Source organism: Hevea brasiliensis, unplaced genomic scaffold (genome assembly GCF_030052815.1).
Source record: "Hevea brasiliensis isolate MT/VB/25A 57/8 unplaced genomic scaffold, ASM3005281v1 Scaf188, whole genome shotgun sequence".
Taxonomy (NCBI): domain Eukaryota; kingdom Viridiplantae; phylum Streptophyta; class Magnoliopsida; order Malpighiales; family Euphorbiaceae; genus Hevea; species Hevea brasiliensis.
Window position 1 is genome coordinate 89,832 of NW_026614682.1, and position 14,292 is coordinate 104,123.

The following is a 14,292-nucleotide window of genomic DNA, read 5'->3' on the forward strand; positions in this document are numbered from 1 at the left end:
ATCATGTATTTAATTAATTCAGGAAATTTTTTATTTCCTCCCCTTTCTTGGTACCAAGCATATTCTCTAAGGTAAGAGCTTTGCTTTTCTAGGCTGAAAGTCATTTATAACCATTTTTTGAACGGAGTTTCTTCTTTGGTTAGGGCCATGATCTTTCTAGGTTGCCTAAGGCTTTCTTTATCATAACCCATATCCGAAGGAGTTGGGCTTTCGGGCCTTTTAAGGCTCACTGTTTCTTTTGGGCTTGGATAGGTACTATCTAATCCATATATGGGCTGGGCCACCTGTTCCTCTGTTCTTTGGGTTCCTATTGAGCTTAATCGACTCATTGAGTTCATTCTATCTAGTTCTATTCCTGATAAGGATGGTCTAGGTAGAACTGGTTCTGAAACTACTGATCTTCCTGAGAATGAGTTTCTTGACCTTGTCCTAGCAAATGATATTGCTACGGTTCCATTGTTTGTTTCTATGATAGATTCAACATCATGTGACTCTTCCTTTTTAGGAGGAACTGCTTCTTCTAAAATCCAATTTTCAGGTAAATTAACCTGTTCCCATTCAATTGATTTTGGGACCACTAGATTTCCCTTTTCTAAGTCAGTGACGAAGAAAGTGGTGGTTCCTTTTGGGGAAATTAATTTTGTAGTTTCTTCCCTAAGATTAGGTACTACGGTGTTCATTGCTTTGTAATGAATCCTATATATAAGGATGATATTTTCAGATCCTGGTAACATACCATATCGGTAAAGATCCGCTTGCATATAAATCAGGACATCTTAAATTCATTAGTTGGCCCAAATGGTACTGTAAAGCTAGTTTTATACCTATCTTTTTGGCTAACTACCATACAATTACTTATACTACTTATTCTCTAGTTTCGATCCTTTCGTGTCAGGACTTATTCTCTAGTTTCGATCCTTTCGTGTCAGGACTTATTCTCTAGTTTCGATCCTTTCGTTTCAGGTGGTATCAGAGCCCGGTTTCCCCCCACCCCCCCCCCCCCTTTTAACTTTCCTTTTATAAGGAAAAGTACGTGGCGTTGTGTCTAGAAGTTGCTCTACCTTCCACCCTACCTAACCGGGATTTGATACCAGATTTCTGGAAAGAAAAATTTCTTTCTGGATTACCCTCGTTATTTGCTCTACCTAACCGGGCTCTGATACCAGGCCTAGGGTAATAAGGCTTCTTACCACCTGACACGAAAGGATCGTAACTAGAGAATAAGTAGTACGTGGCGTTGTGTCTAGAAGTTGCTCTACCTTCCACCAAACGAAGGGCTCAAGCGGTTACTAGTTTCCAGCCGATATACCACTTAGATGATGGCAGAAAACAGAGATGACAGACATGATGAGAAACGTAATATGAAGAAGAATATTTATCTAGAAATTATTATTCCTTAACCATATATCTAATAGATTAATTATGACTCTAAATAATACTAACAGTCTTTCATGCTCTCTACAGTCGCAGAATTCATTATGAGTTTCTAGATGTTGATTGCACAAATTTACACCCAACGTCTTAAACACACCCAAATATTGCTGGTACAGTTTCAGGCCAAATTGGTAAGTCAAACTCAATGAACCAGATAATCTCTCATGCTTAATATCAAAATGAAGGAAGCAAAATGGATGGCTAGAATAATCGCTTTGGCTTGATTAACCCAAAACCCTAAGACAAACCCAACAAAACAAATTTTTAAACAAACAGGTCCAACTAATCCCCAAGAGCCAAACAGCAAATATGAAGAAGGTAAGAAACACAAAGAATAAAAAGCAAATAGAGAATCTACCTTGTTTGGACGTCTCTTTGCTCTGATACCAAAAACTGATGTGAACCTTCAAGCAATTGGTAATTTGAAAACCCACATTCAAGAATTAAATGAACAATATGGAAAGCACCAAATCAAGATGTATGAATTTAAATTTTTGAACCAGCACAATCAGATTGTTGTGTAATTCAAAGAAAATATCAGAAATGGGATTCTTGACCTAATTCATATGGAGAATGAATAAACCAAGAATATTATGCACATTAAACCTTGCAAGATAGAATCTCAGCAAGCTAATGATCTTCACAAGAACAAAGGCAACAGCCAATTTACTCACTAAAGGAGCAGAAACAATCTCTCATTAATATTCAAAGTGTGTCCTCCACTCTCTCATTACACTTGTATTTATAGCCTCTTGGCTTCAAAGCTAAAGACAAAAATATCCCTACTTTAGTAACAGCTGTAAGGAGCTTTAAGTCCAAACAAAAGTTAATCTATCAAAAGACTAAAAACTCCTTACAAAAAGTAAATTTAATACAGCAGCAAATAAGGGCATTTAAGTCCAAAAGAGAGGTGGTTATAACAGATGGAATATTTCTTGAAAAAGGTGCCAGCAGATACATGTACATGGGTTGGATCTGGTGCATGCATGTCCACAGGTTATTCCATGTAATCTAATGCCCCACATGACACCTGGTCACTTCTAAGCATAATTTTCACCAAATTTAATCCTTGCTCCTTATAATCATAATTTCTTCATGCCATTCCAGCTTATAATCCTTGCTCCTTATGATTTCACAAATTAAATTCTGAAGTGATTTAGCTCTAGCTCTAGTAATTGGACCTTGAATGAAATCCTTTTTCGTGGATGTAGCTTGATTCTCATCACTTAACCATATATCTAATTTTTTTGTTTCCACTGGTTTAAATAAAACCTTTTTCTCAATCCTTGGTTTTGAGGATTCTTGATGAGCACTCCTAGGATGCCAAGAAACACAACATCTAAATATTGGATCCAAGATCTTTAATCATCCAAACAAGGCAGTATTTCAGATTGAAAACCCAAGTGTCAATACACAAACAGTAACAAGCTAAAGCATATTGATCATCAAAATAAGACTAGCAAGGGGTTCATGCTGCTAGAATCCAAGTTCTTTCAAGAAACATGGAAGAAACATAGAACTAACTCAAGCTCCAGCAATGGAGTTCTCTCCCTAATGCTCACACTTAAACTAGAAAAAATGAAGGCTGCCATACAATCTGAATATCTTGGGTTATATATAGCATCTCTAAAACCCTAAAAGTGTGCCAAAACCCTAAAAGTGTGCCAACATGGCTAAAAAGACAAAAATGCAAGGCTCATCCATCAGATGGGGCGTCTCCATAGGGGGGGGGACCATTTGGGACCACTTGCTTTATGGCAACCCTTTATGTAGTGGGGGACCATAAGGTGGCAGCAACACTTTAGGTGGTAGCAGCCTTTTTTTTAATGTAGTGGGGACCAATAAAAGGTGTCAGCACATGGCAAATCCAAATAAGCATAAGAAGCTCCTCCAATCCACTTGGCCGAATGGTCTTGTGCCAAGTCATGCTGATGTGGCGCCACTTGTCAAGTCTCCCATGCCAACTTGTGTGAGAACGATCCACCTAGATTCCAACAATATGCAAGAAAGTCCAACATGGCAATTTTGATCCCCCTTGTGCTCACAATGCTCCAACACCAATGCTTGCAGCTCTCTAGCTTTGGCTCTGGTGATGGGTCCTCTAAATAATGGCATAGGCACTGGTGCTTCTTCATCATCCCCTCCTCCTTTGAAAGAATTCGTCCTCGAATTTGGTCCTGCATCAATGCAAGGAGAAAGATCAGTAATGTTAAAAGAATTGCTAACACGATACTCACCAGGTAAATCAATCTTGTATGCATTGTTGTTGATCCTTTCTAGCACTTTGAATGGACCATCACACCTTGGCTGTAATTTTGACCTTCTTAGGTTTGGAAACCACTCTTTCCTTAAATGCACCCAAACAAAGTCACCTGGTTCAAACACAAGAGGCTTTCGGCCTTTATTAGCATGAGTAGCATATTGTGCATTTTCCTTTTCAATTTGTAACCTTGCTTGCTCATGCAATTTCCTAACCAAATCTGCTTTCTTTTTACCATCAAGACTATTAATATGATCAACAGGTAAAGGCAACAAGTCCAATGGTGTCAATGGATTAAATCCATACACAATCTGAAATGGTGAAAATCCGGTAGAAGAATGCACTACTCTGTTATAAGCAAACTCAACAAAAGGAATGCAATCTTCCCAAGATTTCAAGTTTTGTTTAACCATCACACGTAATAAAGTAGTTAAGTTTCTATTCACTACTTCTGTTTGTCCATCAGTCTGGGGATGACAAGTAGTTGAGAACAACAGTTTAGTACCTAACTTACCCCACAACACCCTCCAAAAGTGACTTAGGAACTTAACATCTCTATCACTCACTATAGTCCTAGGTATACCATGTAACCTGACTATCTCCTTAAAGAACAAATTGGCTATGTATGTGGCATCATCTGTTTTGTGACACGGTATGAAGTGTGCCATCTTAGAAAATCTATCAACAACCACAAATATAGAATCATGACCTCTCCTAGACCTAGGCAAACCCAAAATAAAATCCATAGAAATATCAGTCCAAGGTTCCTTAGGAACAGGCAAGGGTGTGTAAAGACCATTTGGCATTACTCTAGACTTTGCTTTCCTACATTCAACACACCTAGAACACATTCGATCAACATCTTTCCTCATATGTGGCCAAAAGAAGTGTTCTTGCAATATGTTTAAAGTCTTAGCAACACCAAAATGTCCCATCAAACCACTACTATGTGACTCCAAAACAAGCAAGTCCCGCATAGAGCATTTAGGCACACACAATTTATTTTCCTTAAACAAGTATCCATCATGCCTGTAAAATTTCTGAAATGCACTTTTCTCACAAGCAACATATACATTACAAAAATCAGCATCATCAACATACAATTCTTTCATGAACTCAAAACCAAGCAATTTAGCATCAAGTATAAACAAAAATGCATGTCTCCTAGAAAGTGCATCAGCTACAACATTCTCTTTTCCTTGCTTGTATTTAATCACATATGGAAATGACTCTAAAAATTCAATCCATTTAGCATGCCTTCTACTCAACTTATTTTGACTCTTAATATGCTTCAATGATTCATGATCCGAATGTATGACAAACTCTTTAGGCCACAAATAATGTTGCCAAGTTTCCAAGGCCCTAACTAATGCATACATCTCCTTATCATAAGTAGAGTAATTCAAGGCAGCTCCATGCAATTTCTCACTAAAATATGCTATTGGTCGTTTCTCTTGCATGAGAACCGCACCAATTCCTACACCACTTGCGTCACATTCAATTTCAAAAGTCTTATCAAAATTTGGCAAACTCAACAAGGGTGCAGAACACAATCTATCTTTAAGTTCAGAAAATGCATGTTCATGTTTCTTTTTCCACTCAAATGCAACATTCTTTTTCACCAATTCATTCAAAGGAGCAGCAATTGTACTAAAATTAGGCACAAATCGCCTATAGAAACTAGCCAATCCATGGAAACTCCTAACCTCAAACACATTCTTAGGAATTGGCCAATCTCTAATGGCTTTGATTTTCTCTTCATCAACCTGTACACCTTTACTACTTACAACAAAACCAAGAAAAACAACCTTATCCAAGCAAAATGAACACTTTTTCGCATTCGCATACAATTTCTCATTTCTCAACACATCAAAAACAAGTCTCAAGTGATGCAAATGCTCGTCTATGTTACTGCTGTAAATCAAAATGTCATCAAAATACACAACAATAAATTTTCCAATGAAATTCCTCAACACATGATTCATCAAATGCATAAAAGTGCTAGGAGCATTTGTGAGCCCAAATGGCATCACCATCCATTCATACAACCCATTTTTAGTTTTGAAAACAGTTTTCCACTCATCACCAATTTTCATTCTTATTTGGTGGTAACCACTTTTCAAATCTATCTTAGAAAACACACTTGCACCATGCAACTCATCAAGCATATCATCAAGGCGAGGGATTGGGTGTCTATACTTTACAGTGATTTTATTGATGGCTCTGCAATCCACACACATGCGATAACTCCCATCCTTCTTTGGCACTAGCAACACAGGTACAGCACATGGGCTCATGCTCTCCCTAACATAGCCCTTCTCCATAAGCTCCTCCACTTACCTTTGTAACTCCTTTGTTTCTTTAGGATTTGTTCTGTATGCTGGTCTATTCGATATTTGTGCTCCAGGTACCAAGTCGATCTGGTGCTCAATCCCTCTGATAGGTGGCAATCCTGGTGGCAACTCATTGGGGAACACATCTTCATATTCCTGTATTAGAGGCAAAGCATCACTAGGCAAATGTGAATCAAGGTCAGTAACACATAAATTAACCTCCTTGTACATAAGTATACAAAGAGGTCTTCCTGAATGTAAAGCCTCTCTAACTTCTCTTTCCTTCACATACAAACTCATTCTCTTCTCTCCACTCTCCTTTTGCCCCGAGCTTTCCTTTTTCTCATTTGCTCTCATTTTCTTTTCTTTTATTTCTCTTTTTCTCTCTTTTTCTTCTCTCTTCTCTTTCTTTTCACTCTCATCCAGCTCAGCCTCTCTAAGTTTTTCTCTCCAAGTTTCTTTCTTTTCTTCAATGGATCTAAGAATCCTTATTTGATCTTCATGCACTTGAGCTGGTGTCATAGGAAGCAATGAGTATGTTCGACCTTCCTTAGTCACCGTGTACCTGTTCTTCCTACCATCATGCACAACACTTCTATCATACTGCCATGGACGGCCCAACAAAAGATGCGTAGCAACCATAGGTACAACATCACAAAGTACCTCATCATTATACTTGCCAATGGTGAATGGCACCACCACCTGTTTTGTAACCCTCAACTTCCCACAATCATTTAACCATTGCAAGCCATATGGTTTTGGATGTGTAGTAGTAGGCAAACCCAACTTGTCCACCAAGAGTGAACTAGCCACATTACAACAGCTCCCACCATCTACAATCACACTACACAACTTGTCATTCACCAAGCACCTAGTATGGAAGATGTTCTCCCTTTGCATTTCATCACCAAACTCCATACTCACTTGTGCGCTAAGTGTGCGCATGGTGACAAGGATATTGCCATCCATAGGTGGCTGATCTCCCTCATCGTAGCAATCATCCTCATGCTCATCAACATTATCAGATTCTTCCTCCCTTTCCTCTTCACTTTCTAACTCTCCATTTTCCCTAACAACCATCACTCTTTTATTTGGACATTGTGAGGCATAATGTTCATTTCCCAAACACTTAAAACACTTCAATTCTCTAGTCCTAGTAGGAACTCCCTTGTTCTTCTCCTCTACTTTCTCCTTTCCTTTCCATTCTTCTTTCTTGAATTTGGGAAATTCTTTCTCCACCCCTGAAGGAGCAGACCAATTTGACTTCCAATTACTCCTAGGAGCCGAATGGTTGGCTGGTGCATATCTAGCCACATTTTTCCTTTTTAGTTGCTTCTCCACTTTAAGTGCCATTTGTAGCATATCGTCCACCTCCACACAAGGTTGCAGCTCCACAATATTAGCAATTTCAGGATTTAACCCATTTAAAAAGCGAACCATTGTAGCTTCCCGATCCTCCTCAACATCAGCTCTAATTAACGCTATCTCCATGGCCTTGTAGTATTCTTCGACACTTTTAGTACCTTGAGTGAGTTTTTGTAACCTTTGAAGCAGCTCTCTGTGGTAGTAAGGTGGCACAAACCTGTTTCTCAAGATTCCCTTCATTTCGTCCCATGTCTCCACGGTTCGTTGCCCATTTCTCCTCCTCCTACTCAACAACTGATCCCACCATACAATTGCATACTCTTTGAATTCTACAGCTGCTAACTTCACTTTCTTTTCTTCAGAATAATGGTGGCACTCAAAAATCAACTCCACCTGTCTCTCTCCCACTCCAAATAAACTTCTGGATTATCCTTCCCACGAAAAGGTGGAATTTGCATTTTTATACTAGCTAAATTCCCATCAACTCTCTCCTCATTCCCATCTCTATCCCAATGATCACCGAAACTAAAATTTCTGCCACCCCTTCTTCCCCTAGGCCCTCTACCCCTAGGTTGTCTATGCCCTCTTCCACCATAATGGTAGTTGCCATAGTCATAAGCTTCATCATACTCATCATCATTCCATTCAGCTTCTTCATACCCTTCATTCCTATGTTCTGCCCGAAATCTACCTTCATTTCTATTCTGATTTCCCACATTTGCTCCCCCATCATTCCTCCTATTTCTATCTTCTCTGTCCCTTCTCATCTCTTCCATAAACCTGGTCATCTCATTTCTCATTCCCCTCAATACATCCAATTCATCTCTGAAGTCATTCATTTGCAAATTCATCCTTTCAAAGCTTTGTGCTACGGATTCTTTAAAAATTTGATCATCAGGAAACTCCCTTTTTTCTTCATTACCTCCACTACTACCACTTGTCTCTTGGAATTGAGACATGATTTGGCTGCAAGAAAACGAAGTTAGTAGAAATGGCTCACCCTCTCAAGTGTTTAGCTCAAGTGTTTTCGCACAAATTTCAGGCTCTTACCCTCTTTTGGCACTCACACACTCTTGCCTTTTACCACTCAACAGTTTGCTTCCCTTGTTCCTTTGGGAACTAAAATTCACAAACAAGCACAAATACTTGCTAATTTTATAAAAAAAACAATTAACAAACGAAACTGGAAGAAACGAAATAGCAATAACCAGAAAGTGTGACACTAGAGCCAAAGAAATGGAAGACACAAAAAGTAGAAGCAAATGTGAACTAAATGGTATGATTTTTGAAAACTGTATGAGAGACAACCCAATAGAATGATATCAAGCTCAAACTTCCAATTTCATAGCCAACTTTGCACAAATACCAGCAGTTCACACAATTAACCAAAAATATGCAACAATTATGGTTCACCACACAAACGAATATATTTTGATCTGAAATTTGGTAGACATAGGCATCCCAATACTGACTAACTACTGGTAAAATTTCAGGAGTTTCTGGATGAGTTTACTAGGTGAACGAAATTTGACTAGGTCTGCCGCAAAATTTTGGTTCGGTAGGCAAACAATGTCACAAAACCCTGAAAATTGACACAAAAGCTACTGAGATGGAGTATAATCAGCCTGCAAAATTTCGGAGCTTTCTGGGTTGGTTTGGTGTGCTAACTCAATTTGATCAGGTTTGCCGCAAATTTTGGTTCGATAGGCAAACAGTGGAATTTTCACATCAAATATGGCATGTGATGTGTCTAGGCTCAAATTCAATGTTTAACTTCACAATTCACAATTTCATAACTTATGTCAGCTTGTCAATTTTTTTTTCCAGCACAACACAACTCAGCTTACAATCCAATCTCCTTTTCTTTTTTTTTTTTTCTTTTTTTTTTATACTGATGCAAAGGATAAAAATTGCAGAATCAAATACTGATACCACTCAAGTATTTTGGCAATCCAAATCAAGCTCTACCCACTAGCACACAGGCACATACCAAGCATTAATTACCCAATTTAACATACTCAGACTTGATATCGTATAACTCAAGAGGCAAATAGCTAGTGTCAAAGATAGGTTTCAGCTTGATTAACTCTAATCCTACAGACAAACTCAAAGAAAACAAGATGAACAAGAGATTTAATCTAAGATTAAGCAAAATCCTACACTAAAATTAAGACTACCAAGTTTCAGCCAGCAAGAGTTCAAACAAAAAAAAAGAAGAAAAATCAGTACCCTAAAATGCAGATTTGATTTGGCTACAAAGAACAAGGGACTAGATGATGAAACTAATAGATATCTAAAGGTCCTACAATGGCTGACTATTATAGTTAACCAAACAGAAAAGAAAAAGAAGTTTTAATGGATAAATACCTTGCTAGATGCCAAGGCTCTGATACCAAAATGATGAGCACTCCTAGGATGCCAAGAAACACAACATCTAAATATTGGATCCAAGATCTTTAATCATCCAAACAAGGCAGAATTTCAGATTGAAATCCCAAGTGTCAATACACAAATAGTAACAAGCTAAAGCATATTGATCATCAAAATAAGACTAGCAAGGGGTTCATGCTGCTAGAATCCAAGTTCTTTCAAGAAACATGGAAGAAACATAGAACTAACTCAAGCTCCAGAAATGTAGTTCTCACACTAATTCTCACACTTAAACTAGAAAAAATGAAGGCTGCCATACAATCTGAATATCTTGGGTTATATATAGCATCTCTAAAACCCTAAAAGTGTGCCAACATGGCTAAAAAGACAAAAATGCAAGGCTCATCCATCAGATGGGGCGTCTCCATAGGGGGGGGGGGGGGACCATTTGGGACCACTTGCTTTATGGCAGCCCTTTATGTAGTGGGGACCATAAGGTGGCAGCAGCCTTTTTTTAATGTAGTGGGGACCAATAAAAGGTGTCAGCACATGGCAAATCCAAATAAGTATAAGAAGCTCCTCCAATCCACTTGGCCGAATGGTCTTGTGCCAAGTCACGCTGATGTGGCGCCACTTGTCAAGTCTCCCATGCCAACTTGTGTGAGAACGATCCACCTAGATTCCAACAATATGCAAGAAAGTCCAACATGGCAATTTTGATCCCCCTTGTGCTCACAATGCTCCAACACCAATGCTTGCAGCTCTCTAGCTTTGGCTCTGGTGATGGGTCCTCTAAATAATGGCATAGGCACTGGTACTTCTTCATCAATTCTCCTTTTTCGGGTCTATAATCCCTTGATTTAAAGTCTTGAATTTGTGTTTCTACCCTATTTAATTGTTGACCTATAGTGTACAGACTAAGATTGGCAAAGTTGCCTTGCTTGTCTGTTCTAGAGAAGGGAGAACATTCGACTTCTTGATTTTCTGCTATCTTATAAGATAGATCAGTTAATGGTGGATGTACTCCTCTTAGGAGTTTACCTTTTGAGGTTATGTAATTTCTATAAGACGATTCTAAAGTTGTTAAGAACGTCCTATCTTCGAAATTTGGAAATGGCTTTTTCCTACAGGCCATCATGTATTTAATTAATTCAGGAAATTTTTTATTTCCTCCCCTTTCTTGGTACCAAGCATATTCTCTAAGATAAGAGCTTTGCTTTTCTTATAACCATTTTTTGAACGGAGTTTCTTCTTTGGTTACAGCCATGATCTTTCTAGGTTGCCTAAGGCTTTCTTTATCACAACCCATATCCGAAGGAGTTGGGATTTCGGGCCTTTTAAGGCTCACTGTTTCTTTTGGGCTTGGATAGGTACTATCTAATCCATATATGGGCTGGGCCACCTGTTCCTCTGTTCTTTGGGTTCCTATTGAGCTTAATCGACTCATTGAGTTCATTCTATCTAGTTATATTCCTGATAAGGATGGTCTAGGTAGAATTGGTTCTGAAACTACTGATCTTCCTGAGAATGAGTTTCTTGACCTTGATACCAACGAATACGCCGGATACTTTCTTTATGTAATTGGCGCTGAAGTCTTAGTTCATTGCACAGTGTTAACCCTGCAGTAACTACTTCTGACGCTAATTCACCAAAGGTATACTGATTGTAAGGTAGGGTACCATCATGTTTATCCCTAATTTGTTTCTTGACTCGTTCAGCAAATAACGAGGGTAATCCAGAAAGAAATTTTTCCTTCCAGAAATCATATTGATTATCTTCCCTAATGAAAATAAGGGAAAAGAAGGTATCTTTATACCATTTGAAATGAGATAGATCGGGACATCTGAGATTCATTAGTTGTTCCTGAGATCTATCTAGGTACATACTCATAGTTCCTACAAAATGTAATCCTATTGTACACAACAAGGTGTATACACAGTCCGGTACTTGAGTTTGACCTGTTGCTGATTGTTCTGTTTTAACAGCATCATAGATTTGTCTTTTTCCTTCTTCTGTTAAGGAAAAATCCCACCAACCTTTAAGTTGGCCTGTGAATCCACATGTAATTGCGTGGACTATTTGCTGCTCACTATTTCCTTTTGATTTAGCAGCAAACGCATACATGGTCATAAAATGGATAGCATTTTTAATCTGATATTCAGATAATCCATCTATGTTCCATTCTGCAATTGAAGTTCCATCAAATTGTACGTAGTTATAACTAGTATCTTCAAATTGTAGATTAATTGGTGAAGGCCTAGAGTAATAAGGCTTCATTTCGATTGTTGCCCTAGGTTTAGGGTATACTAACCTATTAACTTCTAGAGGTTCAGGTTCTTTAAACATGACTTCTAGAGAGTTAATTTTTTCTTCTGTATTAGAAGATTCAACAGATTCAGTATCTGTTTCTTCTTGTCCTTTACTTAAAGGAGCAATGTTTAAAGCTTTTAGCCTTTGTTCCAATTCTTCCTGAATATTTAAGGACTTGGTTAATGGGGCTATGGTCTTCTTTTTAGATTCCTTAGCTTCCAATCCTAATTCTGCTAACCTTTTAGTTAGCTCATCAACTATTTCTGAGTTTCCTCCCAGTTTAATAGGGGTCTTATCTGTTTCTACAGGTTTAAATAAAACCTTTTTCTCCAGTGTCGATTTAGAGGTTTCTCCCTTTTCTGGCCTGTATTCTCTTGATTTAAAGGTCTGGAGTTGTGTTTCTACCCTGGTCAATTGTTGACCTATGGTGTATAAGCTAAGGTTGGCATAATTACCCTGCTTATCTGATCTAGAGAATGGAGAACACTCAAATTCTTGATTGTCTGCTACCTTATAAGATATTTCTGTTAATGGTGGATGGACACCTCTTAAGGTTTTTCCTTTTGGAGTTATGAAATTCCTATAGGCAGATTCTAAGGTGACTAAGAACTGTTGATCTTCAAAGTCTGGGAAAGTCTTCCTTTGAATCTCTAATCTGAATTTCATAAAATCCTGAAAATTTTTTATTCCACCTTTATCCTGGTACCATTTGTATTCTTTTAAGAACTTTTGCTGTTGTTCTAGTTTGAAAGTCATTTGAAACCATTTTTCAAATGGGCTTTCTTCTGTTGTTAGGGCCATAATTCTTTTAGGTTGCTGGGTCCTAACACTCTCTCTTTCATAACCCATATCTGAAGGTGTTGGGCTCTCTGGCCTTTTAAGGCTTACTGTTTCTGTTGGGCTTGTGCTTTCTGGGCCATATATAGGCTGAGCTATTTGTTCTTCAGTTCTATGGATTCCAATAGAGCTGAATCTATCTAGGTCTATCCCTGATAAGGATGTCCTAGGTCTTATAGGTTCTGAAACTACAGTTCTTCCTGAAAACGAGTTTCTGGACCTTGTTCTAGCAAAAGATATTGCTACCGTTCCATTATTTGTTTCGATAATGGATTCCACATCTTCATTTTCTTCCTTTTTAGGAGGAATGGCTTCTTCTAAAATCCAATTGTCAGGTAAATTAACCTGTTCCCATGCAATTGATTTGGGGACCACTAGGTTTCCTTTCTGCAAGTCTGTGACAAAGAAAGTGGTGGTTCCTTTGGGGGTGATTAACTTAGTGGTGTCTTCCCTAAGGTTAGGGACTACAGTATTCATAGCTTTGTAATGAATCCTATAAATAAGGATAATGTTCTTAGATCCTGGCAACATGTTATATCCTTGGGTTTGTATATCTAAGGATAGAGCTTGCATAATGTTTGGATCTTCGATTGAGATTGTAAAATTGGGGTAGCACGAAAAATATATCGGGCCATCACAAAGAGATGATTCTACAATCCCTAATAAGGAATCATTGAAGTCTTTGTGTCTTTTGTCTCTGACACAAACTAAGGCTGAAGTGTTTAAGCCTAATCTGGTTGCAGGTTTTAAAGCAACTTGTATCATTCCTATGTGTAGGAATTGATAAGTTTTCTGGTGCTCTTTTAAGAGCTCTTTTGAAAACAGACTCCTAGAACTTAATCCTTCATGAATAGGAGTGGCTTGTTCTACAGTTTTAACTATATAGTCTGACCTATATCTAAAACTATTAGTAGACTTATATATTAATTTTGACGAAATAGGAGGTAGATTCCAATTATTTAATTCATTATCTATATTTGACACTAATAATATTTCTTTATTTTTATTTTTTGATTTTTTGTTTTCCTCGGACTCGAATCTAGCGCTTCTAGAGCTACCAGGTAAGCGAGAGAATAATTTGTCCATAGGTTCTAGATCACTGTCAACGACTTACTCCAAATGCCTAAAACGCTGATCGGCTAAGCGGTGTGGATACGCGACTTGGGGTTTCACTAGAACTTTTGACCAAACTGTTCACTAACTTGGCTCTGATACCAACGAATACTTCGACGCAAGGATCGCTTTTAAATTTTTCTTTTTAAACAGAAAATTAATAATCCTATTATGACAGCTAGACAGACTGCTCCTAATATTATTTCTAAATTGCTTTTATGCACTCTAGACTCTTTATGTGCTTGATTATATTCAAATCTATTTCTATAA

At 38.0% G+C, this 14,292-nt stretch overlaps 1 pseudogene; it reads right to left on the bottom strand.

Annotated features, from left to right (window-relative positions):
- Positions 1-1,017: 1,017 nt before the first annotated feature.
- On the bottom strand, positions 1,018-8,351 carry LOC110660324 (uncharacterized; annotated as a pseudogene).
- Between the last annotated feature and the right edge of the window lie 5,941 nt (positions 8,352-14,292).